This window comes from Anastrepha ludens, chromosome 4 (assembly GCF_028408465.1).
Source record: "Anastrepha ludens isolate Willacy chromosome 4, idAnaLude1.1, whole genome shotgun sequence".
Classification (NCBI taxonomy): Eukaryota; Metazoa; Arthropoda; class Insecta; order Diptera; family Tephritidae; genus Anastrepha; species Anastrepha ludens.
In genome coordinates this window covers 122,405,240-122,432,457 of record NC_071500.1, presented here as the reverse complement: position 1 = coordinate 122,432,457, position 27,218 = coordinate 122,405,240, and the positions used below count along the sequence as shown (strand labels likewise).

Genomic DNA, 27,218 nt, shown 5'->3' with positions numbered 1-27,218 from the left:
TTACTTTATTTATGCCAATAAACTTCTTATTTCTAACGAACTATCCAACCTATCACCCAAGTGTGGCTAAAATGTAAATAAATGATACATGTGTAAGTACACGATTACATATAAATAAATTCAAATATGCACCAATGGCTGTAAAAACGTCTCAAACAATTTTATATAGGAATAGCAAGAGGAATGGAGGCATTAATAAAATCAGTGGCGGCATCAGTAGGCAAAATGTTTATAGCAGACATTAAATTGACTTCCTACATTTCTCGCTTTATTCAAATATACAGACATTCACAATGTACATAGGAATATTTTTCTGTCCAAGTATATCTTAAGCTGTTCAAGGTGGTGCAGCTTTTTGGAGGTGAGAATATCGACCGTGTTGCAAGCGCGAGGCGTTGTGGCGGCATGAAACAGCACCAGCGTCTTACAGTCTACCGATGCTTTTGTCTGCCAGCTTGTCTACTACAACGTGAAGTATGCAAAAAACACAGAAAAAAAATAAAATAAAAATGATGAATACAGAACTGGCAGCGAAAAAAAAAAAAAAATAATAAAGTAATGTAAAATGCACGTAACACAAATATTTGTATATACAAAAAAAAACTGGTAAAAATAGCTTAACAAATCTCCAGACAAGAGTTTTTGTAACTTAAAAGTAATTTCCACATAACTATATGGGGTGTTTCTTTAGCAGCATGAAAACTATGGATATCGATAGTTATCTTTTAACAGCTGGAATTGGCCGCACATTTCTGTTCAGTAAGATTTTGGAACGAAGGTTTGGAAAGTCATCATGAATCGGTTAACGCAAAAAACAACGCTTTCAAATTGTGCAAATTTACTTACAAAAAAAAATATATGTTCGCGAGGTTCATAGAGCACTGACGGCATCATCGGTCCTTATTTCTTTCGAGATGAGGAATGAGCTGCCGTTACGTTTAAAGGCTAGCGCTATCGAGCCATGCTAACTGAATTTATGTTTCCAAAAAGTAATCAGCTAAACATCGACGACACTTGGTTCCAACAAGACGGCGCAATTTCCCATACAGAGCACGCAAAACTATTGATTTATTGCAGTATTTAAGACACCATTGACACCGTATTATCGCCACTCTTATTTTGAATGATCCTTGATGATGTGCTGAATAACGCCCTTGATACCTACCCTGGAAGATGAATTCTCTGGAATCCTATTACTGTGGAATCCCTAGATGACCTTGACTACTTTGACGGCAGCAGAACAGGCAAATGTAGATGATGAACTTAGTTTCCACGCAGAGTGCGTCGGTCTATGAATAAATGAGGGTAAAACTAAATCCATGCAAATCAACACCTCACATTATATGGTGAACAAATCGAAAGCGTCGACACATTTACCTGCCTAAGAAGCCAGATTTCACCAGATGGTATCATATATAAGTGCAAGAAAGCCGAAGCGACATTCCCCAGTATAAAAAAGATACAATACTCAAAGCAACTGACAAAATGCACAAAAGTAAGCATTTTTAATTCGAATTTAAAATCAGTTATTTTATACAATAGTGAAACTTGGCTCATATCACTATCTACCATACAAAGCTAACAATCATTTGTTAACCGTTGTCTCAGAACAATCCTGCGCATATTTATTTATTTATTTGTTTATATAAATAGTACATAGTAAGACTAAAGTCTTTTAATAGTAGATACTTCAACAATATTATAAGCAACTGGAACATTTTTAACATACAAGTTTCTTAATCTAAATTTTACACCAGTTCATTTACGAATTAATCCAATATATTTAACTTAACAATCCAATATATTTAACTTAACTATAATAATAAGAAGAAAAGAAGCAATAGGAAAAGAAAAGAAGGATTTAGAGAAGAAAGAACAAAAGTAGTAATTAGAGAATGTAGAGAGAAATTTAATGCCCTAATTTAATGCAATCAAACACTTTTAAAGTAATTATAGACTTGTGCCCTGAAGTTAAATCTGTTAAGTTCACCCTTCACCCTTCGTGTCGGGTAACGAGTTCCACACTTTAATAGCGTTAATGAAAAATAATCCAGACGATGGTAGGTAATTAAATTTTGGACCGATGAATTTGATGTGTCTGCGAGACCTTATTGGTATCAACTTCTCTGTCAGATAGGGCGGAGACTTAAATAATATAAGTTTGCATAAAAATATGCAATTTCTAGCAGGCAAATAACTATTAAGGCAGTATCCCAGTAACCTTGATCGCCATGCAGAGATATGGTCATATCTGCCAATCCCATATACATACCGCGTGGCGTTATTAAATGACACATTAAGTTTATGGCAAGATGTGAAGTCGAGTTTGCTGTATACCACCTCAGAGTACGTAATGAGAGGCATAATTAGCTGGAGAACTAATTTGCGCCTCGTTTTCTCTGGCGTGAATGTTGCAGAGACTCTCAGCTTACGCAATGTAGCATAAATGCTCCCCACAACCCTATTTATATGGTCAGCACAGGTAAGTTTTGTGTTGAGAATGAACCCCAAATTTTTTACCTTATCCATAAAGGTAAGGGAACTTGTACCTATCCACAATTTAGGGATATTGTCAACATGCACGACACTATTACATATAGGTAAGACATATGACTTTGACGCGTTCAGACACAAAGAGTTTTCATTAGCCCATACAGAAATAGCAGACAAATCACTGTTTATTTTGAAACATAAATCTTCAGCGAGACCAATACGACTGGACAAGTACAATTGTATATCATCAGCATACGCATGTACATTCACATACTGGCAAACGTTAAAAACATCATTGACAAAAATACTAAATAAAAGCGGACCAAGGATAGACCCTTGCGGAACACCAGTATGTACGTATCTAGACTGAGATGTTGATTTACTGGTCTTGACCTTCTGCGTTCTGTCTCCAAGGTAGCTGGCCATGAGCTTCACCGCACTGTCTTTGAAGCCGAAGTAGTGTTTAAGCTTCAAACATAACAATTTGTGATTCACTGAATCAAATGCTTTAGAAAAGTCAAGTAAGCAAAGTAGAGTCAAGTCTCCGTTGTCAAAACTAATTCTAATGCCGTCCAGTATTTTAACCATTGCAGTCGAGCACGTAAGCAGAACAGTGTTACTCTGGATCCCTCAAGGACATCACCGCAGAGGACGTGTTAAAGGATCATGGTGACGTAGCCTGTTTGGCAAGTTTTTAGGAGTCGAAAAACCTTATCAATCAAATCAAAGCAAAAGCGAATAATCGAATCGATATTGGCAAATTTTGCTTCAGCATTATACGCCTATAATCGACCCGAAAGCAACAAATAATAATTATTATTATAATAATAATAATTGACGCCATAAGACGAGATTTATTGAAAAAAGTAGTCAGAAATGGGACTGGTCGAATGGACTAAGCGGCACGTCGCCACGGCAGACATATCCGGGATATCAAATTCACAAACAAGTGCCAGGAAGTTATTTACTAGAATATAATAAACAACAATACTTCAGTTTTGTATTATTATTTTAAGATCTCGATCATTTTAAAAACACCCTATATTTCTTTATAAGTAGATAAATATAGACATATTTACATAGCTTCGTTTATGTATGTACAGAGTGAGTTTTTTCTCATCTCTCTTGCTGATATTTTAACGCTGGTATGCAGTGCAAAAAAGTAAGTTAAAAATATTTATTTTTATGAAGGTTGGTAAAAAAGTCCAGCAAACAACTGCGAAATAGAAAAATATTTCAAAATATTACAAAGTCAAAAGACTTTGCGTAGTCAACTGAGCCTAAAGAATAGGCAGCACGGCCACCGAAAGCCGCTTGAGTGAATTTGTCTGATGATGGAATTACAAACACAATGCAATAAATTACGCCTGAAAGCACGCAAGCATTTGTGGAAACCCTAAACTAAGCCCAGTAGGGAAAGTCTGAACTGGTGACATAAATAGCTAACGGAGGCTAGTTCTAATATCTCAAATGGGAACTACTCACTTGCACAAATTACAATTTATGTGCCCCAAGCAGTATTGCTTTTTGCGAGAAGTAGAGATTAATTGGTTTCGCTGAATATTGGATGAATTCGAGTCTGGTTTCAGAAGTTGTTACCAAATCACAATTAGAGAAAATTTTAGTCAAAAAATAATTAAATTTTACATAATGCAATTTTTTTTACATTTGATGAAATTTAGGAGCTATACAAAAAATATGGGCCAAGACTTTGCTTTGTTGCTCCCATTAAGTTAAAATGCGAACACAAGTGCTATTGAAATACCGTAAACACTCAAGAATAAGTTTTAGCACACAACCGTAAACTCAAATGCATTGCAATCGAATGAAGTAAGGTGGGTATGGTGACTAAAACTGGAAAATATTAAAATTCTGACATAGTACATTGGGAATTTTTTGACACATTTTATTTAAAATTGGGAACAGAAACGAATTTTTAACCAATTTTAGTGATTTTTTTGATGATATATTGATATTTTATTTTTTATATCGAAACACACCCTTGAATAGGAATATTTTTCACACTTTATTGCTTTCATTTTACTCTATAAAAATAACCCAACTATCCAAAATTTCATGTTGTTTGAACTTGTCTTTCGATCACGTTAGCTATGAGAAGTTGTCTGACTCCAGTCCTATTAAGACCGACTCCACCTCACGTCTCTGTTGAGGCAGAGACATTACAAACAGATGCTGGTGGACCAAATTTTGGGTTGTAAGGATGCAGAATTTCTTTTTCTTGACTAGAGAAACCTGATTAAGTAGAAAATCCAAATTACTCAAGCCGAAGAACTGGCGAAATTGAGTTTCAACTCCTGATTCCGTGTAGTATGCACAGTGGTACATAAATGGATCTAAAACATGAAAGAGAGCAGTCATACATAAGTATACTTGGATCTGGTACCACATTTTACATTGCGGTGAGTATATCAAGTTCCGGTGATCTCCACCTTCACCACCATAAATCTTACAAATGGTCTGAAAAACAAATTTATTGTCTCTCCAGACAATCAAGGCTTTATTTTGTAGAATTTTCACATCAAAGATACTACAGGGTTGCTGTGGTACCTTCCAGCTTCTAAGAAGGCATTAAAACAAAACAAAAAGCAAAACCAGAAAGCTGCCGTGGAATCTAACACCGGTCACTGCGGGATTGCACGAAACAAGGATGGGTAGGACAGAATTAAAGTTGTTAAAAATTAACTCATCAGTCACAGTAGATTATATTCAAATTTTTACCAGATGAATTTACGTACCACTTGTAAGTCAAAATACTGACTGCGTGTAGAAGGCAATAAGACATTAAACACACTTTATAATTTCTTTAATCATTTATTAATATTTATTATTTATAATATTTACTCTAAGAACTTATAATCTTACAACCTACGAACAGCACAAAATAATTTAAAACTAATAATCAACATCAACATTCATAGCGTTACAATGCGGGCTTCCTACACAATGCTCCTCCAAAGCGGTCGATCTTGAGCTTTTCCTTCGTAGTTACGAATTCCCAAATTTTTTAGATCGTTTTATTCTGCGTTTATCCATTGGTTCCTCGGTCTGCCTTTGGCCTTCACGCCCATTAGCTTCGCTGCCATGACTTTCTTTACAGTACACTCACCAGGCATACGGATACCGTGACTTAGCCATGGTTTAGTTCCAAATTATGCAGGATCCTATAGGTACCGTCATCCATTCTTATAGGGCCAACGATTTTTCTCAAATTTTTTCTCCACATGCTAGAAATCTGTGTGCAGTCAGCAAACTTGAGAGCTCACACCTCACATCCCTTATCTTGGGATAAGGGGTATTGATAAGGAATTTGTACATAGTAAACTTTGTATTTTTAGTCAATAGCCGTGGCTTGAAGAAACTATGGTAGGCTTAATACGTTTTATTGGCGACGTTGATGCGATCATTGACTGCAGGAGTTGAATAATCACTACCTGGGAGCATAATTACCAGATATTTAAACTGTTGCACTGCTGCAGAAGTGTAGGTTTCCACATAAAGATTCTGAACCTGTGTAATCACTAATAATGTTTTTTAAAACAAAAATAATTTAAATACTAAAAAGCGGAATTGAAAAGATTAAAAATGCTACCCTCGGAACAGAAAGGTGAAGGAAGATACTATTAATTGTAATATGATTGGGGCCTATGTCCATTATTGAGTGGTTCATCTTTAAGGTTTATGCCACCTCCGAAGGGCAGATGGCTTTTTACGAGAAGCTTCCGTGCAAAAAAAAACAAATGAATTGTTTCGGGTCAACCTATTTTATTTTTCGACATAGTCTCCTTTAGGCTTATACATTTCATCCAACGCTGTTTAAGTTTCTAGATCCCTTCAAAAGAATCTTATCTAAGTCTGAAAACTGCAATCCCCTCCTCCTTTGAATCAAATCCTCTTCCCGCCAGCCATTTCTTCCAATTGGGGAATAGTAGACTGAGGGAGCCGAGCCTGGAGAATAAGAGGGATGTGAGACGAGTTGGAACAAGATTTCCATTACTTTTGCGAGCACAACTGCTGAGGTGATTTTTTCAATTTAAACAAATGCCAAATACAAAGAAATATACCGATCTAGCTGAAGCTTGGTTTGTGTTCTTCCAAGAGTGGCTACTAACAAAACATATCCTCGATACGCTCTCTGACTTTTCACGGACTTTCAATTGACTACAAAGTCACGCACCAACCCACTCGGCCACGGCGGCGTACAGTATGACTAATAGTCTCAAGAATAATTTGTACTCAAGTAATTTACGAAGAGGACGTTTTGGAACATTAAACCTGATTTCTTTTAACAAAATCGGATAATGAATGACGATTTCAAAGTTTACAGTTTATGTGAATGGACGGCCTATATTAATATTAAAAAACAAACTTAATACTTATCCTCTTACGACAGCATCAACCAATGGCCATTAGGGCCATTAAGTAGTTAGGGACGTGATATTGAGAAACAAATGACTTTTAGTCCACAGTGTTCCTCCACTCTCCTGCTACTAATACCTATCAATGGCGATTTGCTTAATATCAGATGATAATATCGGGAAACTTGTACTTGGACGGCGGGAGTTTTAGTTTGGGTTTAGTTCCCACACTGCCGAGGTAAAGGTTTTCGATGATTCCTTCTTGTGAAAAACTATAAATAAAAAATTAAAACATACCTGAAGTTTTGCAAATCATTTCAGTTTACATAGCATTTTCTGACTTACAAGCACTAAATTGCTACACTGCTATATTCGAGCTATTAATAATTTATAGCCTTGGCTTAGGCAGTCATTTTAATACAGCAGTGAAACTTCACTATTCATTAAGTGGAAACCGAAACTTGAATAGCTAAATCTTAGCTAAAGTAATCGACAGATGTGTTCATTTTACTAAGCTTTTACAGATTTCCACAATTTTTGGTAGGAGCTAAAAATTGAAGATGGCCAAACAAATGTTACATATTAAGTACTTTCTTAAGGAACATTTTTCTAATCTTTTCACATATAAAAAAATTCTGCAGTGTTGAATATTATTGCCTTACCTCCATAGTTAGCATGTTTCGTCACTTAATTCTGCTTTAGTTTGGGAATCTGAAAACAATAAAATTCACTATTAAAATGGTGAAAATGTGGCAGAAACGGTTCGTAAAACTCGAACATTTTTGGGTCATCGTGAAGCACGTTGTCGGGCCGCTATACAGAAATTGGTGAAAAAATTCGAGCTGGTGGGACATATTACGGATGTGAAGAATAAAATCCGTGCTCGCCGCTCAAGAACAGCCGAAAATATTGCTGTTGTAGCCGAAAGTGTTGAAGAAAACCCAGGTTTGGCCATTCCTCGTCGTTCTTTGGTATGCGGCATTCCACAAACGTCATTACACCGTATTTTGCATAAAGATTTGGGTCTTAAGGCTGATAAAGTCCAGTTAATACCAGAACTCAAGCCGACCGACCATCAACAACGTCGTGCCTTTGCTGATTGGGTCGTTGAAATGCATGGAAATGATCCGGAATTCCATCGAAAAATCATCTTGAGTGATGAGACATTTCCACCTCGGTGGCTTCGTTCTCAAGCAAAATTGTCGGATCTGGGGCTCAGAGAATCCAAGAGTTATTGTTGAGAAGCCTCTCTATCCCCAACGTGTGACTGTTTGGTGCGGTTTATGGTCCGTCGGAGTCATTAGACCTTACTTTTTCGAAAATGGATTGCGCTATCGACAGATGGTTAATGATTTTTTATGGCCGGAATTGGATGGTATTGGTCTGGACAACCTTTATTTTCAACAAGACGGCGCTACGTGTCACACAAGCAGCGAAACGATTGATATTTTACGGGAATAACACCTCTTATTGGAAAACCCTTTAGTGCTTCATTTTTTATATTTTTGAACGCATTAGAGATATACATAAATCTAAATTGCTTGAGCAATGCGATTTTAGCTTTTTTATTTTGCAGCTTTCTCTTAGAGCTTGTCATGTGAGAAATAAATAAAAATGTCTGAATGTTAAAAAAAACGGCGATAGTGGCATGAGTAGCATAAAAAACAACAAAAACAAAACTACAATCGAGAGTTAATTTCTTTCAGTCCGCAGAGTGTGCTTTTAGGCGCTCCAACGCAACTTTACTGTCCATTCGAAGACACACAAGCGAGGCTGCTTGCAATGCGCAACGAACAAAGTTAAGTGCACACCTACTCGTACACATATATGTAGACTTAATATGTATGTGTGCACACAATGCCGTCTAAGCCTGAAATACTCTGCTGAGGGAATTTCAGTCGCTCCGCTTACTGTTATTTTTGATATAATATCTGTGCTTACATGTTTATGTTTTATTTTGAATATTTTTCCCACATTCGCTCACTTGCTTGTAATTTATTGTATGCGTTGAGTTGCTTGGTGTGATGATGAGGGCGTGACGTTTGCTTGTTCAATGCATCAAAATCTTTGTATATATGTTGGCAACAAGGTACGGGGCAAGGGATTGCTTTTAGGTACATGCATATGTATGTGTACTTTAAGGCATGAATGTGTGCCAAATCGTGAAAGCAGCTATGTAAGTATACTCATATTTACATATTGTTAAGCTGGCATTTGTATGTTTGTGTTGGCCGAGTTCAAGTGGTTGTGTACGCTGCCAATCAGCTTAACCTGTCTTGCCAGCTTTGAGGAGTCAATCAAGCGTGTCCTTTGCCTACTTTTTCATATTTTTTTATGTTCACATATGGTAGTGTGTCGATAGTACTCGTATTTTGAGTTGAAGAGACATTTCGACGCTTATCAAACTGAAAACACACTGTGAGAAAAATTTTTAGGTAGCGATTGTTACATTTTGGGATATGACATTTTTCGATACGTACATATTTGAATACATGAGTATTTTTGAGTGGAATAAATATACACATACTTACATACATATTTACATAATTTCATGCTGTGTTCCTTTTTATCTTTTCAGAAGATTTCTGTATAACGTTCCCGATCGAAATTTAGCAATTTGAAAATTTTCGGTGTGAGAGATGGTAAGTAAAAATATTTAAAAAATTGTGTAAACTAAAATTCAAAGCATTCCAAATATGGCTCTTTTGCTCCTTTCAAAAACCGAAAAATTCAAAAGAGCTTCCACAAAAACAAAAATTAAATTGACCATCAGAAATAGACGTGCTCATGGTGGACTTTAATATGATATAATTTTTCACATATTGTAATTGAAGTATTTTGAATTAGAATGGAGAAAGCTGAAATAAACTAAATTTTAACATGTTTTGTTTTAAAATAAAAATCTGAAAATCGCACATTAAATGCATCAGTAAGCCACACCTGTGCGCCGTGTTTTAAAGATACTTAACAATTTCAGCTATGCGAACACTGATGACCTTCTAGAAATTCTTAGAGAATTCTAGTATTCTTTCCATCTTGTCGTAGACTATCAAGTGTGGCGAGTTCAGGATTCAATCAAGAATTCTTACATTCCCTTTAAAATTGCCTTCTTTAAGATGAAATAGATTAGGAAGGGCTGCACTAGCTGCCGACCCTTTGGCTACAAGGTGGAGTGGAATAAGTCCAGTGAATTTTCCTAAAGCCGTTGTGGGATAAGTTCGCATTGTTCCCGGTACGCTCAGATAGACTATTCTGTATGGCTTGGTAAGTGTTATCTGACCCAAACTAAAGAGGCGTGGGTGATCATTGGCCCTTTTATTGTCTTATAAGACCATGCCATCATCTTTGGCCGCATACTCCATGTTTTACCGTTACGCCACGTGTGTGTTGCTCTAAAAGCTTTATTTGTGATGTACGATAAATAATTTTTCCAGGTGAAGGTTTTATCAAGCATTACTCCCAGATACTTCTTATCGCCAGATAGAGTTAAGTCTGCGTCTCCTAGTTTTAAGGTCCCTAGCTTCCTTCTTCGGGTGAAGTGTACCACACATGTTTTGTTCGGATTTATCGAAAGTCCTTCCTCTTGACATCAGTCTGGCGTATTGCCGAAAGCTAGTTACATTAAGTCAGCTAGAGTAGAGTCAAACTTGCCTCTAACCATAACAATTAGATCGTCAGCAAAGCCCTGAACTTCTTATCCGAGATCATCGATGGTTTGTAGAAGCTCGTTAATGACCAATAGCCAAAGGAGCGGTAATAAAACGCTTCCTAGGGGGCATCGTTTGATTGACCTGATACACAATCTTTTCGGCCTAGTTTCAGTTATTGACTTATTCCTCGGCATGTTGAGGTTCCACGTAATGATTAGTCTATCTATTTCCTTCCTAACCATCCCTTTCTCAATAGAATTGAAAGAAGCATTATTAAAAGTTTCCATAATGTAAATTTTCTGAACTTTATGTAAGATTTGTATTCGGGAAGTCCAAAAGTCTGCGATTAGAAACTTTAAGCGTCTTTTGCAGCTTTCTCTAGAACTTTCAAATTATCAGCGATATTTTGATAATTTGCATGCGAGAACTCTGTCCGACAAATCAATTTTACGGGAGCGACCGGTCGTAGCTCGGCAGGCAATGGCTAACCTCTGAGTGTATTTCTGCCATGGAAAAGCTCCTCATAAAAATATCTGCCGTTCGGAGTCGGCTTGAAACTATAGGTCCCTCCATTTGTGGAACAACATCAAGACGCACACCACAAATACGAGGAGGAGCTCGGCCTAACACCCAAAACGGGTGTACGCGCCAATTATATATATATACCTATATAATTAATGCCATAATTCATTGTACCGCTAATTTCATGTATTTCGTAATTACAAAAGTAATGTGAAGGTTGCTATTGTATTTATTTATTCGTATATTCATTTTTTTATTTACATTTATTAATATCCAACACAATAACTTTTGGCTACATCTCAGCATTCTATATAAGTAAGATAACAGTATATTTAAATTTGGGTAAACCGTGACTGAATTGTCGACATATACTAATTTAGTCGCCTTGTAAATCCTGTTGGCCATCGTTATAAAGAAAAACTCTTTAACGGTAATAATATACTAAAACGGTATTTCTTCCCATCAACGAGTTCCCGTTTATCAGTTTATGACAGTTTGTCCTTGTCAGATTTTCTCTATCCACACACTTATTTTCTGACATTCACGCAATGAGGTCATAAAAATATGAAGCCCCTTGCGGCGACGGTGGTTATCATATTCCCTGCATCTCTACTTACCATAAAACACGTGCTTCTGTTTTTCTACTCTAAACAACAACAACACGAAACCAATGCCTTAAGCGAAGAAGTTAACCGGCGCCCGGCGCGACATGAATACGAAGAGTATACATTAGGGTGTATTACGCTTCTTCTTTTACCGGAATTATAAAATGCATTATATTTTAAGACTTTTACTAAAATATTTCGGAAAAATATTAAGATTTAAGATTATTATAAAAAAAAAAGTCATCTGGATTAGAGATTTAAAGAATTTATGTAAAAAAAATAATGTCATCTGGCGAATAGATAATAAATATTCAGAAAGCTGCAAGGAGATGCATAATTGCTTTTAACAAACCACAACCAGACATACAAAAAGCTTTAAGTACAGGGTTGCCAATATTCGACGGACCCATCTGGCAACCCTGTATCTTTTGACAGAGACGTCAGATCGCTTAATGACATACCGGGTTGGAAGCGTCAGTCCAAGCAGATTTTTACCATGGAACAGTACTTGCCACGCAAGTGCTCCCAAATTGTTGAAATTTACATTCAACAAAATAAGTTAGTTGTGAAAACTCAACGTGCGTATAAACGTGGCAAAGGCCAAATCAAAACCGACCAAGGCGTCGCCAAGGGCATCCCAAAATCGCCGTTCTCAGCAGTTGGGCATTGCTCGGACCACTTTACAACGAATTATCCGCTTTGATTTGCATTTATTCCCGTATAAAATTCAATTGACGCAAAGATTTTTGCCTGCGGACAAGCCTCGTCGATTGGAATGGGCCCAAAGAGTCATCGAAATCCATCGGGTCCAGCGAAGATGGGCTACCCTGTACTAGTAGGATATATGAGGAGTTAAACAGGCCAAAAGGTCTGGTTTATTTAAAAAAAATATGACTTGGAATCAAGTATATAGATAATTATGGCTAGAAGTGACATTGTAATTTTAAATAACAGCAGATTTGACACAGGAAATAAAACTAGCTCAATGTGTAATTTAGACGAGCTTGAAAATATAGCATATTTCTTGGTGCGATGCCCAATATTAAGAGATTATATAAGAATCTTCTTCGGAAAATTTACCTTAAAGGATTCACAATTGATTGAGATTCTCAGTGAGGAAAATTATCATTGGGATAAACTTTTGCGTTTTATTAAATATGGCTCTAGATACAGAGACTACTTAATAAAAGAGTTTAACTGATTTTAAATTTAATAATTGTCGTTAAATTATTGTAAATATGTTTTTTCTTAATACTACAATAGAATATACATTTTTTTTTATATTTTGCTTTTATTTGAAATAAATGCGACTACTACTCTTCTTCTTAATTGACACGATAACCGCTTACGCGATTTTGGCCGAGTTAAACAAAGCACGCCAGTCATTTCTTTCTAAAGTCCTTCTCCACCTGATCTTTTCAACGCACAGGAGGCCATCCTCGTCCTCTGCTACCACCAGCTGGTACCGCATCGAATACTTTCAGAGTCGGAGCGTTTTTATCCATTCGGACAACATGACCCAGCCAACATAACCGCTGGATCGCTATGTCTATGTCGCCGTAGCTCATATAGCTCATCGTTCCATCGCGTGTGATATTCGCCGTTGCCAACGTGCAAAGGTCCAAAAATCTTGTGCAGTATCTTTCTCTAAAACACTCGAAGCGTCACTTCATCGGATGTTGTCATCGTATACGTTTCTGCGTCATACGTTAGGACGGGCATGATGAGAGCCTTGTAGAGTGTTAGTATACTACTACTATCCGAAAAAAATACGCGATAAAAATTATGAGAGTTCGTGGTCATGCTGGAATCAAAGACAACGAAGTCGCGCAAATAGAGCAGGGATGCAGTTATTACATTTTTTAACCACCTCACTTCAAAAAATCTACGGATGTCTGTGTCAAATCACTTAGCTGGCAAACTCGCGCACGATTGGCCACCCTATCAACACTACTGCACATTAAATGATTCCCTTAACACTAAAAGCATTTTCCCATAACACTCTCATTGCAGAGGTATCATAATTTTTGTACGCTTAAGAATTGGACATTCAATTTCCTCAAACAATCATTTACAAAATGGAGCCTTGAAGTTGGCATGCTCATACTGCAATAGACCAAATTTATCAGTACAACAGCTTCTGGACGAATGCCCTGAACTAAGCCAGACTCGCACAACACTTTTAGCCAACAACAAACCCTCTAATAGTATTAACGCTTTCCTAAACATAATAAATATTAAAATATTAAACTAAATAAATATTACATATAAATTGTTACCTTTGATCACCAAGTTATACATACTTAATGTAAATTATCTCTAAAATAGCCTTATAAGTATAAATCTCGAGCTGAAGGGCTTAGTAATAATAATTTTTATAATGCGGCCACTAACTGGCACTTTTTTAGTGAGGCACCCTAATATGATTGTGTGCTTATCTGAAAAGTCGAGAGAATAAAAATACTAACTCGCATACGTACATATCGTCCCCTTAGTATAACAATAGCCTATGTGCTCATAGGCTATTATTTTTTTATTGAATTTTTGGATTCTCCATCGTCGATTTTATATGTGGTCAAAATTTTGTCAAATTCTAGTTCCACAAAGTGGGTCAAAACGTCAGTCAAAAAATAATAAATATTTACAGACATAACGAGATTTGAGTGAGAGCTGCTTTCGACAAAAAGTTTGAAATTCATTTTCTCAAAACATCAAAAAATGTATAGGCTATTTTAATACTAAGGGGACGATATGTAAGTAAGCAAAAATTTTGAAGTTTAAGCATACAAATACTTATACATATATTTATATCGACACGTGTATAAGAGAAAACAAAAAGAGGCAAAAATGTCTAAAACCTGATGGAGAATATGGAGAGAGGAAATAAATTCGACAGCGCACGAGAGTTGGCAGTACATAAATTTCTTTGTACGAAATAGTATAAATATAAACAACGAAAAAAGTAAATAATGTTAAAAAAAAAAAATTATTTTTGCTGCGCAGTCGGTAGGATTCGAACCTACGCTCCCAGAGGGAATCTGATTTCTAGTCAGACGCCTTAACCGCTCGGCCACGACTGCCACAATAAATAAATTAACCAGTTCGTTGTGACACCGTCTAAGCAATGAGCAATAAGCAATAAGCTAAAACCATAAGCGATAACCGATAAGCGATAAGCGCGCATGTGGCATAGCAACTAAATTGAACTGATTAAAGTCTAAAGCATCTAAATTTATATGAATGAATGAATGAAGGCTAAGCATCTAAATTTATGTGAATATTCAAAATACCAAATTATTTATGTTTGTACTCATTTATAAGCGTTTGTGTGAGTATATGAATGTTATCTTACCTTTTATGGCCTTATCCAACAAGTGCTACTGATACTCGTAGTCACACAAAGTTTTGCTCCCAGCGTAAACATAAATTTTCACACGCACCTATAATCAATTTCGAGCTTCAAATAAATGTCAAATAGTTTGATTTTGTTACACCCTGTTTACAAATACATTCAAATGTCAAATTAGTAGGCATTTACCAAATTGATTGATAGGAAATGAAATCATTTTCAATTGACTCGCCTAAGCTGATAAGTAATAAAGCAACAAGAAGTGCCAACAAAACTACTAAATTGGCTGTTAGATAAAGTTTATTGACTTTGCTGACATTTCTGCCTGAAATTAATGTTGTTTTTATGTACAAATACAAACACACACACCTGCATTGAGACATGCATACATTGACATACTTAGTTGATAATGAGTGACGACAAAGATTCATTGAGTGTTTCAGATTAACGACAAGTAGAAGAAAAGCAAAGCAGTGCATAACAACCAAACAAAAATATTGTAACTCATTGAAGGTGATGACGAGATGTAAATCCATTTTATTGTAAGTTTCGATGGAGTGGATAGTTGTAAACAGACTGGATTGCTCATTGTACTCGTAGGTGTGTGTGTATGCAGAAAGTGAGACATGAAGTGAATGCTAATGTCATTTAGTTGTGCGGCAAACCATTCAAGGTGCAAGCACACGCAACGAGAATTACAGAAAATAGCAATGCTTCAAGCACTCTACTTCTTCTTTCTCTTGATTGGTGCGGTTACCGCTTAAGCGATTTTGACGGAGCGCGCCCGTGGTTTATTTCTCGTGCTAACCTACGTCAGTTAGACACACCAAGTGAATTCATGTCCTTCTCCACCTGATCTTTCCAACGCAAAGGAGACCTTCCTCGTCCTCTGGTGGTAGCTGGTACCGCATCGAATACTTTCAGAGCCCAAGGTTCGGTATCCATTCGAATGACATGACTCAGCCAACGAAGCCGTTGGAACTTTATTCGCTCTACTATTCCCTGTCTTTAGCATCTATGTAAAGCTGATACAGCTCATTGTTCCGTAGCCTTCGATACTCGCCGTCGCCAACGTGCTAAGGTCTAAAAATCTTGTGCAGAATCTTTTTCTCAAACGAGAAACTTCAACAACAGACGAAAAAATTGATGGAGTGAAGAAAATGGTATTGGCCAATCTTCGAGCCACCGTTAGAGAAGTTGCTGAGGACCTTGACATATTGATTGGCTCGTGCTATTCGATTTTTTTCATTGATTGGGACATGAGACGGGTCGCTCGTGGGATTATGGTTATGACGTAGAATCCAAAGCTCAATCATCTCTCAATGGAAGCTGCCGCAAGAGCCAAGACCGAAAAAAGCGCGCCATGTTCGGTCGAATATAAAAGTTTTGCTTACCGTAATGATGCCACAGCCACCGTATTCCCCAGACCTGGCCCCCTGTGACTTTTTCTTGTTCCCGAAACTGAAGAATACATGAAAGGACGACGCTACGTTACGATTGACGAGATAAAGACGGCATCGAAGGAGGAGCTAAAAAAGATAAAAAAATGATGTTTCGAAGTGCTTTGAAGATTGGTAAAAACGTTGGCACAAGTGCATAATATCTCATGGGGATAACTTTGAAGGGGGCAAAATAGATAGGAATGAATAAATAAATGATTTTTGAAAAAACAAAAAATTTGCGATACTTTTTGAACACCCCTCGTATTGTCATCGCCCAAGCTTCAGCGTCATACAATAAGATGTCAGCCTTATAAAGTGTTTTTTTCGTCAAGAGAGAACTTTACCCTTACATTGCCTTCTTGGCCCATAGTAGTAGGCTCAAATTTTAATCGGCTCACTTTACTACCAATAGTAATAAGGTGTTAAGGTTAAGGTTAACGGGGAGAAAAATCACGGGACTCATAACTCGAACAAAACGTAACAGATTGACTCGAAATTTTTACTGTGCGTTTACATTTGCGTTCGCATTTGCATTTTTCATGGTGATATATTCATAATTGTTTTATAAATAATTTTTTAGATTTTTTTAGTTTCAATTTTTTCCTTTTTTATCAGCCATTTTTGCAAAATCGAGGTGTCAAAGAAATATAAGTATGTATACACATGCTTCTGTAGCTATTTATATGCATACACATGTGTAAAAACGATTTCTCATTCCCTGTTTGCAAGCGCAGTTGGTCCGATCGCCCTTAACCGTAGACTCAAAAACTATAATAATTAGAAATACCTTTTACTTTAAGAATTAAAAAAAAAACAATGTTTAATCAATCTGAGTATTTTAGGTACAAACTTCCGCGATGGTTCATACACATGTGACGTTTGCAGAAGGTGCAGATAAATGTGGTTATACGTTTTTTTATAGCAGCAGAAGTTACATAAGTTCCTGGTTTGATTTTCAGGATTGGCTGGTACATCAGGCGAAGTATCCCGTAAAATAGCTTCCATATTCCGTTTTAGGCCGCGACTCAAAGTTGGCGTTCGATGTCTCAAAAAATCCTCAACTTCACTGTCCAAATCATTTGCAAAAACCGATTCTTCCTCGTTACCCACTCTTGATAATATTGTAAAAGTATCATCTTCAATCAAGAAAGCCATGCTGGAAAACATTAACACAAAATAAATACTACTAAAATACTAAATATAAAGAAAAACTGTAATTTATGAATTAATACCAGTAAAATTTTATATTTATCAAAATTATAACCGCTGCAATAGTGTAGCGTGCTTTCCTTTTATAGAAGAAATAAAAAAACCGACTACTTTAAAAAATTAAAGTTAAATTTGTTACATTAATCATAAACATACGAATCTCGCACACCTTGAACCCAGTAAATGCGAAACTATACGTATATGCGATAAGACTACTGTGGCCAAAATTAATTTTCGTCGTTCTAGGAAGGTACTGAGAAGATTCCTGATGTCCACAGCACTGAGATCCTCCAACTCATTAAAAAATGATCTGCCTCAAGTTATGAATCTACATCCGGATAGATGAGGGAAATGACACAGAAGGTGCGAGATCATCTCTTCCTCTTCTTTGTTCAGAACCTTTTACATAAGTCATGTGTCTGTAGTCATAGTTTCCTTTTACTCGCATATGAGGAATAGGATGTCAAATTATTTTACATCACATATTAAAGTTACTTTCAAATCTGAATATTTGAATCTGAATTTCAATAAACCAAACACCTAAAATGGGGATGTTAAATTCCTGGCAGTGACGTATTGTTTGTGCTACATTTTTGGGCTTGATGCATATATGAATAATTATCACTTTACATACACACAGTCAATGTTCGCACACCTGCGTACACATATATTATGTCATATTTATAGGTTATGTCTTTGTTTTTGTAAATTTTCAACATGCTAAGCAAAACAAGATTTACACAACTTGTCAGTGTGTGGAAGTGCACAGGTTTTTGCATGACTAACTTTACTTATACATACAAAACAATAATGTGCCCTTACTACTTATTGCTTACTACCTACAACTACATAATTTGCATTTCATGTGGAAAAACGTCGGCTATCGCCAACTATATTTGCAATTTTTTCCGTGACCTGTCTGTTTGTTTTTGTTAGTTAAATATTAATTTGATAGCAGTACATTTACATGTCAACGTTTTCCGCCACCATTTGGCTGCATTAAACATTAAGCACTCAGCTGTGCTGGGAAGTCCAACAATATGGTGGCGATTAACTGATCTGGATGGTAGAAACTTCCCCATTAAAAAAAAAATATTTTATTAAATTTCTAGATGAGTGGGTTACCATAAAGGTAAAGGTTACCAACTATATTTAAGGGGATACCTGTAAAATTTTGAAAAAAAAAAATTGGGAGAGCATTTTTCATGTATTCAAACTTTAGACGTTTTTTCCTCAAAACTATATTTTTCGATATGGCGTACACGATAACTCGAAAAGGTATTTCACCGATCTCCCTGAAATTTTGCACACATCTTTTTTATGATATTACTTTCTATGTGAATGTACAATTTCGAAAATTTTTCGAAAAAATAATTTTGTCGAAGTGAAAATAGTGGAAAAATTCGCCCCAAAATTCATTTTTTTAAGCATTTTATTCCGCAAATTGTTTGTCCATTTGTTTCATATAGAAATTATGACATTAATAAACAAAAAAAATTTTGGTGCCTTGTATTCAGGTCACTGACGCCGATGCTACAATGCCCGCCGATTGAGAAGCCCCGCTGCGACCTTCCTGGAAGAATTGAGTGTACATCCGCCATTTTAAATGATTAAAATAAAAAAAAATTGTCTATTATTTTAATGCATAAATAAACTGTATGCCAATTTTGAAAAAAATATATATTTCCTTCTTCATTTTAAATAATTTAAATGAAAATCAGGGAAGATATGGCCGTTTACAGGTATTATATATTCACTATTATATATGCACTATAGATTGCCCAGATAAGGGCTTTAAGAAAAAATCACTAAATAAAGAAACAACGTGTGAGATGTTAAATTTATTCTGACCTTACTTTGCCACTCTTCGCATGACATTATAAATAGAACAGCACATCTTTGAAATAGCTGCCCAGGCTTCACTGGCTGTGCTCCAAGCCGTCGGTCCAGTTTTCTGATATGTACAGCGTTGACTTATTAGAGTAGATTGTAGACTTGACGTTGGTTAAAGTGGTGATTCATTCACAAGCCAACTAGAACTTCCGGACTATTTTGCAAATTGACGTAGCTCCAGAGAAAATAATTTAGTTGTCAAGTCCTATGATCTTGGTGGCTAGTTGATGAACGCTCGCCACAATTTCAAGCGCCGCTTTGCTTTTATGACATGTACCGCTATTTTTTTGGAACCATAGACCGGATATATGAATGTTTTTGGACTCTGGCCACAGAAAATTGGTAAAAATCTTTAGACCGAGAATCATGACGTTAACTCCTTCCACAATTCGCAAGAAATAAAGTCGGATGATGTTGCCATGCCGTGAACTGCAAGAAATCTTTGTAGCTGGGATAACAATTAGTCAAACGCTTGTAGTTTGCTTGCTGAGATAACCGTTGACGATTTTTTGGCCAAAATCCGGATCTCCGTACAGAACTAAGTCGGAATTTTGATAATATTTTTTATTAAGTTTCATACGTTTCTGCAAGTGTGAATCGATGTATGATCTAATGGCGAACCTTACAGAATAGTTTGGCCGTAGGATAACTTGATAACTTTTGCAGCTGCTGAAACATAATAATTAACATTTCTATCTGGTATTTTTCTTAATTGGCGTTTCTTTCTCGTGCTAACCGGCGACTATTGGACACACCAAGTGAAACCATGTCCTTCTCCACCTAATCTTTCCAACGCAGAGGGGGCCTTCCTCTTCCTCTGCTACACCCAGCTGGTACCGCATCGAATACTTTCAGAGCCGGAGCGTTTGTATCCATTCTGACAACATGACCCAGCCAACGTAGCCACTGGATTTTTATTAGCTGTCTATGTTTATGTCGTCGTAAAGCTCATACAGCTCATCGTTCCATCCCCTGCGATATTCGCCGCTGCCAACGTGCAAAGGTCCAAAAATCTTACGCAGAATCTTTCTCTCAAACACTCCAAGCGTCGCTACATCGGATATTGTCATCGTTCAAGCTTCTGTGCCATACGTTAGGACGGGCATGATGAGAGTCTTGTAGAGTGTTAGTTTTGTTCGTCGAGAGAGGACTTTACTGCTCAATTGCCTACTTAGTCCAAAGTAGCACTTGTTGGCAAGAGAGATTCTACGTTGGATTTCAAGGCTGACATTGTTATCGGTGTTAATGCTGGTTCCTAAATACACGAAGTCTTTTACAACCTCAAAATTATAACTGTCAACAGTGACGTGGGTGCCGATACGCGAGTGCGCCGACTGTTTGTTTGAAGACAGGAGGTACTCGTTCACAACCAGACCCATTCGGTTTGCCTCTTTATCTAGTTTGGAGAAGGCAGAACTAACAGCGCGGTTGTTAAGGCCGATGATGTCAATATTGTTGGCATACGCCAGCAATTGTACGCTCTTATAAAATATTGAGCCTGATCGATTAAGTTCTGCGGCTCGTACGATGCTCTCCAACATCAGGTTAAAGAAGTCACACGACAGCGAGTCACCCTGTCTGAAACCTCTTTTGGTATTAGTATTAGTTTTGTGGGGATACCAAATTCAGACATCGCGGCATACAAGTAACTCTTTTCCAAGATTTGGCGTATTGTGAATATTTGGTCGATGGTAGACTTTCCATGTCTGAAGCCACACTGATAAGGTCCAATCAGTTGGTTGACGATGGGCTTCAGCCTTTCACACAATACGCTCGCTAGAACCTTATAGGCGATATTTAGAAATACTAATCCCGCGGTAATTGGCACAGATGGCAGAATCGCCCTTCTTATGGATTGGGCAGAGCCCGCTTAGATTCCAATCGGCAGGTATTCTTTCATCCAACCATATTTTGCATAGAAGCTGATGCATGCACCTTACCAGCTCCTCGCCGCCATGTTTGAATAGCTCAGCGGGCAGTCCGTCGGCGCCCGTGGCTTTGTTGTTCTTTATCCGCGTTATCGCTATTCTCACCTCGTCATGGTCGGGTAACGGAACGTCAATTCCGTCGTCAACGATTGTGGTATCGGGATCTTCACATTCTCTATGACATGCGCTGCTGTCACTGTTTAACAGGTTCGAGAAGTGTTCCCTCCATAATTTAAGATTGATCTGTACGTCAGTCACCATATCGCCGTCTTTGTTCTTACTGGTCACCCGATATATTAGTTAAGCGAAAAATTAACTCACATTCTGATGGTTACAGAAGGAGGTTCTGTTAGATATATCTGGTCGAGTTAGAAATAGATTTTAAATAGAACAAATGCTCACCCTCCGGAAGGGATTTTTGACTATAACAAATACAAAACTGTGAAATATTTGTTTTAAATCGGCCTTTGCTATGGTTCGATGCGATTTATACATCATGAAATATGGCTGTTAAAAGGCATCTTGTGAAAACCATTCGGAATTCAGCTCATATAAATCATATTACTTTATTAGAGTCTGTCCTCAATAATAATTAAGGCTACTACTTGAAACTGCTGGCGTTATTTCTTAGTATAAAAAAGCGGTCCAAGTTCATCGAAATGTGTTCACACTTTTACTTTGTACTTCGCGTTGTGAGTGTAGATGTAGATTATTCTCTTTCACACCGCTTGATCTCGCCTTCATTAATTGTTGCGGATGGAGCAAAGCTTATAGTGGCTGTTATGGAATCGGGCATACTCCATCGCTGATCGCTAAGACTTTTTTTGTATTTTTTGTTTGTTTGTCAAGTTTACATTGTGACTAGTTACAAAGAAAAATATTATTATGTAACGAGCAATTTGTTTTGAGTTTATAATATCCATCGCAATATCATCAACAAATTCTCTATTAGTTTTCTATTACCTACACATCAACAGACCTAAATATAGTATATTTAACGGGCAGTGAACACATTCTCAAAGTGTGACTCTATTCACATAACGCATTATGAAAAGTCAGCCACATGCCGCCTGCTTTATTCCATTTTCCTGCTCAGAACGTATCCCGACATACTCAGATGATGTGAATGATGACGCCCTCATTAATGCGTGAAATTCAATGCGTGTCTTAAACATTTGCAAAGAGGTATCTAACGTGTGGGGAATAGAATATTGACTCACCTTCAGCTATAATTGCACCTGCAATAAGAAATCATCAACAAAACAAAAGAAAATAGTAAAGGTATTATTTGCACCTGTTAAGCTTTTGCCTGATTTAGATGGTAGATTTTTGAGTCGGACATACTGATAATGGACGAGCTACATTCTCTTTGAAATGAAATATTACATCCAATTAAATTTCTTTTATTTAGCTTTTTAGATAGGTGGCAAATCTTTCGTGTTGTACCCATTTAAAAAAAAATTACATTCAATAAAAAGTTTTTTTCTTTTAAGTTTTTGGATAGGTAGCAACATTATTCGTTTTGTATCAATTTGTACTATTTGAAATATCACGTTAAATTAAAAAATAATACTTTTAACTTTTTACATATATATTATCATTTTCTACTATTTTAAATACTACATTAAATAATAAAAATAGTTTAGCTTTTTAAATACATAGGTGGCGAACTTTTTCGTTTTGTATCATTTTGTACCATTTGAAATATTACATTTAATGAGAAAAATGTATTTTAACGTTTTAGATAGCTGGCAAGCCTATTCATTTTGAACTCCTGCTGAAATATTTTATTTAACTAAATTTTTTTTATCTTAACTTTTGTTTTGCACCCATTTTGAAAATTTTAATTTAATAAAAAGTTTTTGATAGGAGCCAACCCTATACAATTTATATCGGGCTGCACTATTTGAATTTTTACATTTGAGTAAAAAAAATTTAACTTTTTAGATAGGTGACAACCCTATTCGTTTTATATTATTTTACATCATTTTGTACTATTTGAAAATTTTCATTTTATGAGCAAATTTTATTGTAACCTTTTAGTTTAAAATATTTAAAAATAATTACTTAATCACACTAATAATAAATAACTCCCGGTTGATTTTCATACATTTTTTCTGTTTTGTTGGAAAATGAAACTTTAGGTCCTGCGGGACTATATTTTGATGTATAGATGTATGCACGTATGTCTCCGGAGCCATTAATATATAAAATAATAATAATTATTGTGTCCGAATGTGAAAAAAACCTGTCAAGTAGTGTCGGACTCTATTGGTTACATACCAACAAATATTTATCTTCTTATACCCAATTAGATTTACCACTCCTGACTTTCAATAAATAGGTACATATTTATCGTAAATATTCACATGTATGAGCAACTTAAAAATTTATATTGCAAACATGTTAATTCCTTTCTACACTATCCAGTAATTGCAATGGGACATGCAGAATCCAACTATTGCATGTTCAATTGCTTTCAAATGACTATTATTTGCAAATAAAATAATAAGCGAGAAAAAAGAAAATAACAAAGACTTAACATTCATCCGTTTGCACGTTAGCCATTCGGTCAGCCAGACTACTTAGTTAAATGTTCTTAGTATTAGTCAGTGGATAGTTAATTGCCCATAAACACGTGCAGGTACAATTACGTTAGTCGTCTGATGATGACAGTGATAGGAACTTACATACAAAGTATCACATATTGTACTTTATAGTTGATAAAATATCTTTACAGCGAAAGTAAAAATGAAATAGTAAAATCTGTGATTGTTCTAGAAGGAAAATGTGTAAAAGTTGCAAATGTGAAAAATCAAATTGTTATGATTACGACGTTGTTAAATTTTTTATACCTACGCACACACATTACAGCTATCTTTGCATATTTGCAAATCTTGAATGGCATTTTATGAAACCTTGAATGCAAAGTAAATATCATTTTATATTGCGCTGACTGTAAATACACTTAAATTATTTAATGTGTCTCCTTTTCCAGCCACTCGTAATTTGATGACTTTACTTGTACATAACCTACACCTCGTACATGTCACTTTCTACCGCTATAATCCTTGCAGTGCGGTGGCCCAACTAACGTTGTAGATTTTGTTTAACGAAATCTGTGACATTCTCAAATCAAATTTTGAGTTGCCACAATTCTTTCTAGAATCTCTTGAAATGCATTTTGGTTATAAAAATAACTAAGATTCTGAGAATAGATAAAATTATAATATCATTCCTTTTGAATAAAGAAATAGCCAATAGAATTCTCTGCGCTCTGTCTAAAACCTTTAGCTTATTCAGCGACATTATCAGCAACTCTTGTGAATGGTATGGGAGCATTCAAGTATGTAGATTGTAAAGCAGAGCGGCCATGTTCATCAAGCACAATGCACATTTAAATGAAGGTGAGGAATTGATTCGTATACGCTTGTGCGTGTAACAAATTGTTATTGTATCAAATTGTTAGACAAATCCTAATCGGACTGAATATTCCATATCTCCGAAAGTTGTAGACCCTTTACCAATTTTTGAAGTGAAAACTTCTTTAGGAGCTTTTGAAATTTTTGCAGAGTTCGTTAATAGCATTTCGTGCTAGTAGCAGAAATGTAACAGTAAACGTATCCGTAGCAGTAGTAGTAACATTTAGGACATATATCGAGAGACTTACAAAAGTTTTATTTCTTCACTGTCAGGTAACCTTTTTAATGGAAGTCAATAATGTCTTGCTAAACCTTTTTTTACTGATGTTACAATCGATGTCTATAAATGCTGATTTCCCAGCAAATAAAGTTCTCAGTTGATTTTGACTTTAGGTAATACGAAAGTCTTCCAAAATTAGATCCTAAGCCGCCTTAGGTTTGGCTTCCGCTAAACAGAATACAATTGACTCTTCTTGCATGAGAACTCTAGCAGACGCCAGTATATCGCCCGTTGCAATGCGTTCTCTGCCTATTAAAGCTCTTAAGTGATGGCAGCGGTAATGGTAATGGAACCGATTGAGTTGTTGCAGTTGACAAGGTTGCAAACGCATTGGAAATACACCCAAGTGTGCTAGAAATGGAATAATTGCAATTTATCTCAATTCTCTATGTTTTGTAATAGCAGTTGCTCCATCTCGAATAATTGCCACTTTAATTGCTACATAAGCAATGCCCTCGACAGTGAAATGGGTGTTAAAGGGCAAGCGTGGAGCATAGGGTGCCTCATTGGCGTAACAAAAATCATATTTTCAAGTGCGGCTTATTGAGCATTGAAATGACAGAATTTCAAGAGCTAATTGTGCGAGATGAATAGTTGCCTAGTAAGCAGAAATATTCGCACTTTTGCATATACGTATGTATGTGTGTAACGCGTAAGTGTGTCAATTGAAAGGTACTATTTTCAATTTTAAGTGTGTTAAGAGGTGTACAGGTATTCCTAATCAATATTCTCTTTTTTTACCACCTACGCGCTATTCTTAGTCAGTTATCTATATAGGGACGTGTGCAATCGCTGGGAAATCAGAAGTGGTCGTTGAGTACTGCAGCTCTGTTGAAATTGCTAGAAACGTGTTTTAAATTTACATTGATGAAAAATTACTTAGCGCCCTGGCGTAGTGCGTGGATGACAATATAATAGTATAATAATAAAAGTAGATATATGCCTCTTGCTTTTTCAAGAAAGTTTTATTTTCCCAAAATTGTCCATAGTTAAACAAAATGTATTAGATACTATTGGGTTGGCAACGAAGTAATTGCGGACACTTTTCTCATTGAACTAAATAACTTTAATCCGTAATGTATTGCCCATATTGATCAATGATCTTTTGCCATCTTTGAGGCAGCATCATAATATCACGTTGGTAAAACTTCTGGCAAAAAACTTGTATTAGCAAAAAACTGAATCATCATCATTATTGAAATTTTTACCATTCAAGGAGTTTTGTAAATATCGAAACAAAAAGCATTCAGATGGTGCAAGGTTAGGACTATATAGTGGATGTGGTAAAACATCCCAACCAAACTCCAATAATTTTTACCGAGTGGCCAAAGATGTGTGTGGCCTTGGATTGCCATGATGGAATACAATACTTTTTCGATTTGTCAATTCGGGCCGCTTTTCTTCTACTGCATTGTTTACTTTCATTAGTTGTTCAACGTAGGCATCAGAATTGATCGTTCGCTTGAGTGATAAGAGTTCAAAGTTCCTTTGTAATCCCACCAAACTGATAACAAAACCATCTTTTGATGAATATCAGCTTTTGATGTTGCTTGAATTGATTCACCTGGCCTGCTCTACGATCTTTTCCGCTTGATATTGTTGTAAACAACCAATTTTTCATCGTCAGTTATGAGTCGTTTTAAAAATGGATAATTTTCATTACGTTTCTTTAGAAAATCGCAGCTGTTAATGCGTTGCGTTAAATGCGTTTCTTTCAGTTCGTGTAGAATCCAAGTATCGAGTTTTTGAACATAGCCTAGTTGTTTTAAGTGATTTTCAATGTATGTATATATGTTATACATGAAGCTTTTCTGCAATCTCATGTGTTGTACTGTGACGAACTGAATCGATTATTGGTTTGATTAGGGCGTCATAAACTTAAACTTGACGACCAGAGCGTTTTTCATCTTTGAGTGAAAAACCACCAGAACGAAATTTGGCAAACCAATTTTGACACTGCCGTTCTCTTAAGGCTTCGTCACCATAAACATCACATAAATTTTTATGAACTTATGATGCAGTTTTCACTTTGCGTAAAAAAAGAGTAAA

At 36.2% G+C, this 27,218-nt stretch overlaps 1 protein-coding gene and 1 non-coding gene across 2 annotated transcripts in view; one reads left to right on the top strand and one right to left on the bottom strand.

The window, feature by feature from the left end:
• The window catches only part of LOC128860937 (tyrosine-protein phosphatase vhp-1), a 146,305-nt gene that overhangs the window by 70,651 nt on the left and 48,436 nt on the right, over positions 1–27,218 (top strand). Inside the window, exon 2 of the mRNA XM_054098738.1 lies at positions 9,448–9,511. The gene's annotated coding sequence lies outside the window, so the exon portion shown is untranslated. The remainder of the gene's footprint in view (positions 1–9,447; positions 9,512–27,218) is intronic.
• Positions 14,645–14,726, bottom strand: Trnas-aga (transfer RNA serine (anticodon AGA)). Its single transcript has one exon. It is a non-coding gene; the product is annotated as a tRNA-Ser (tRNA).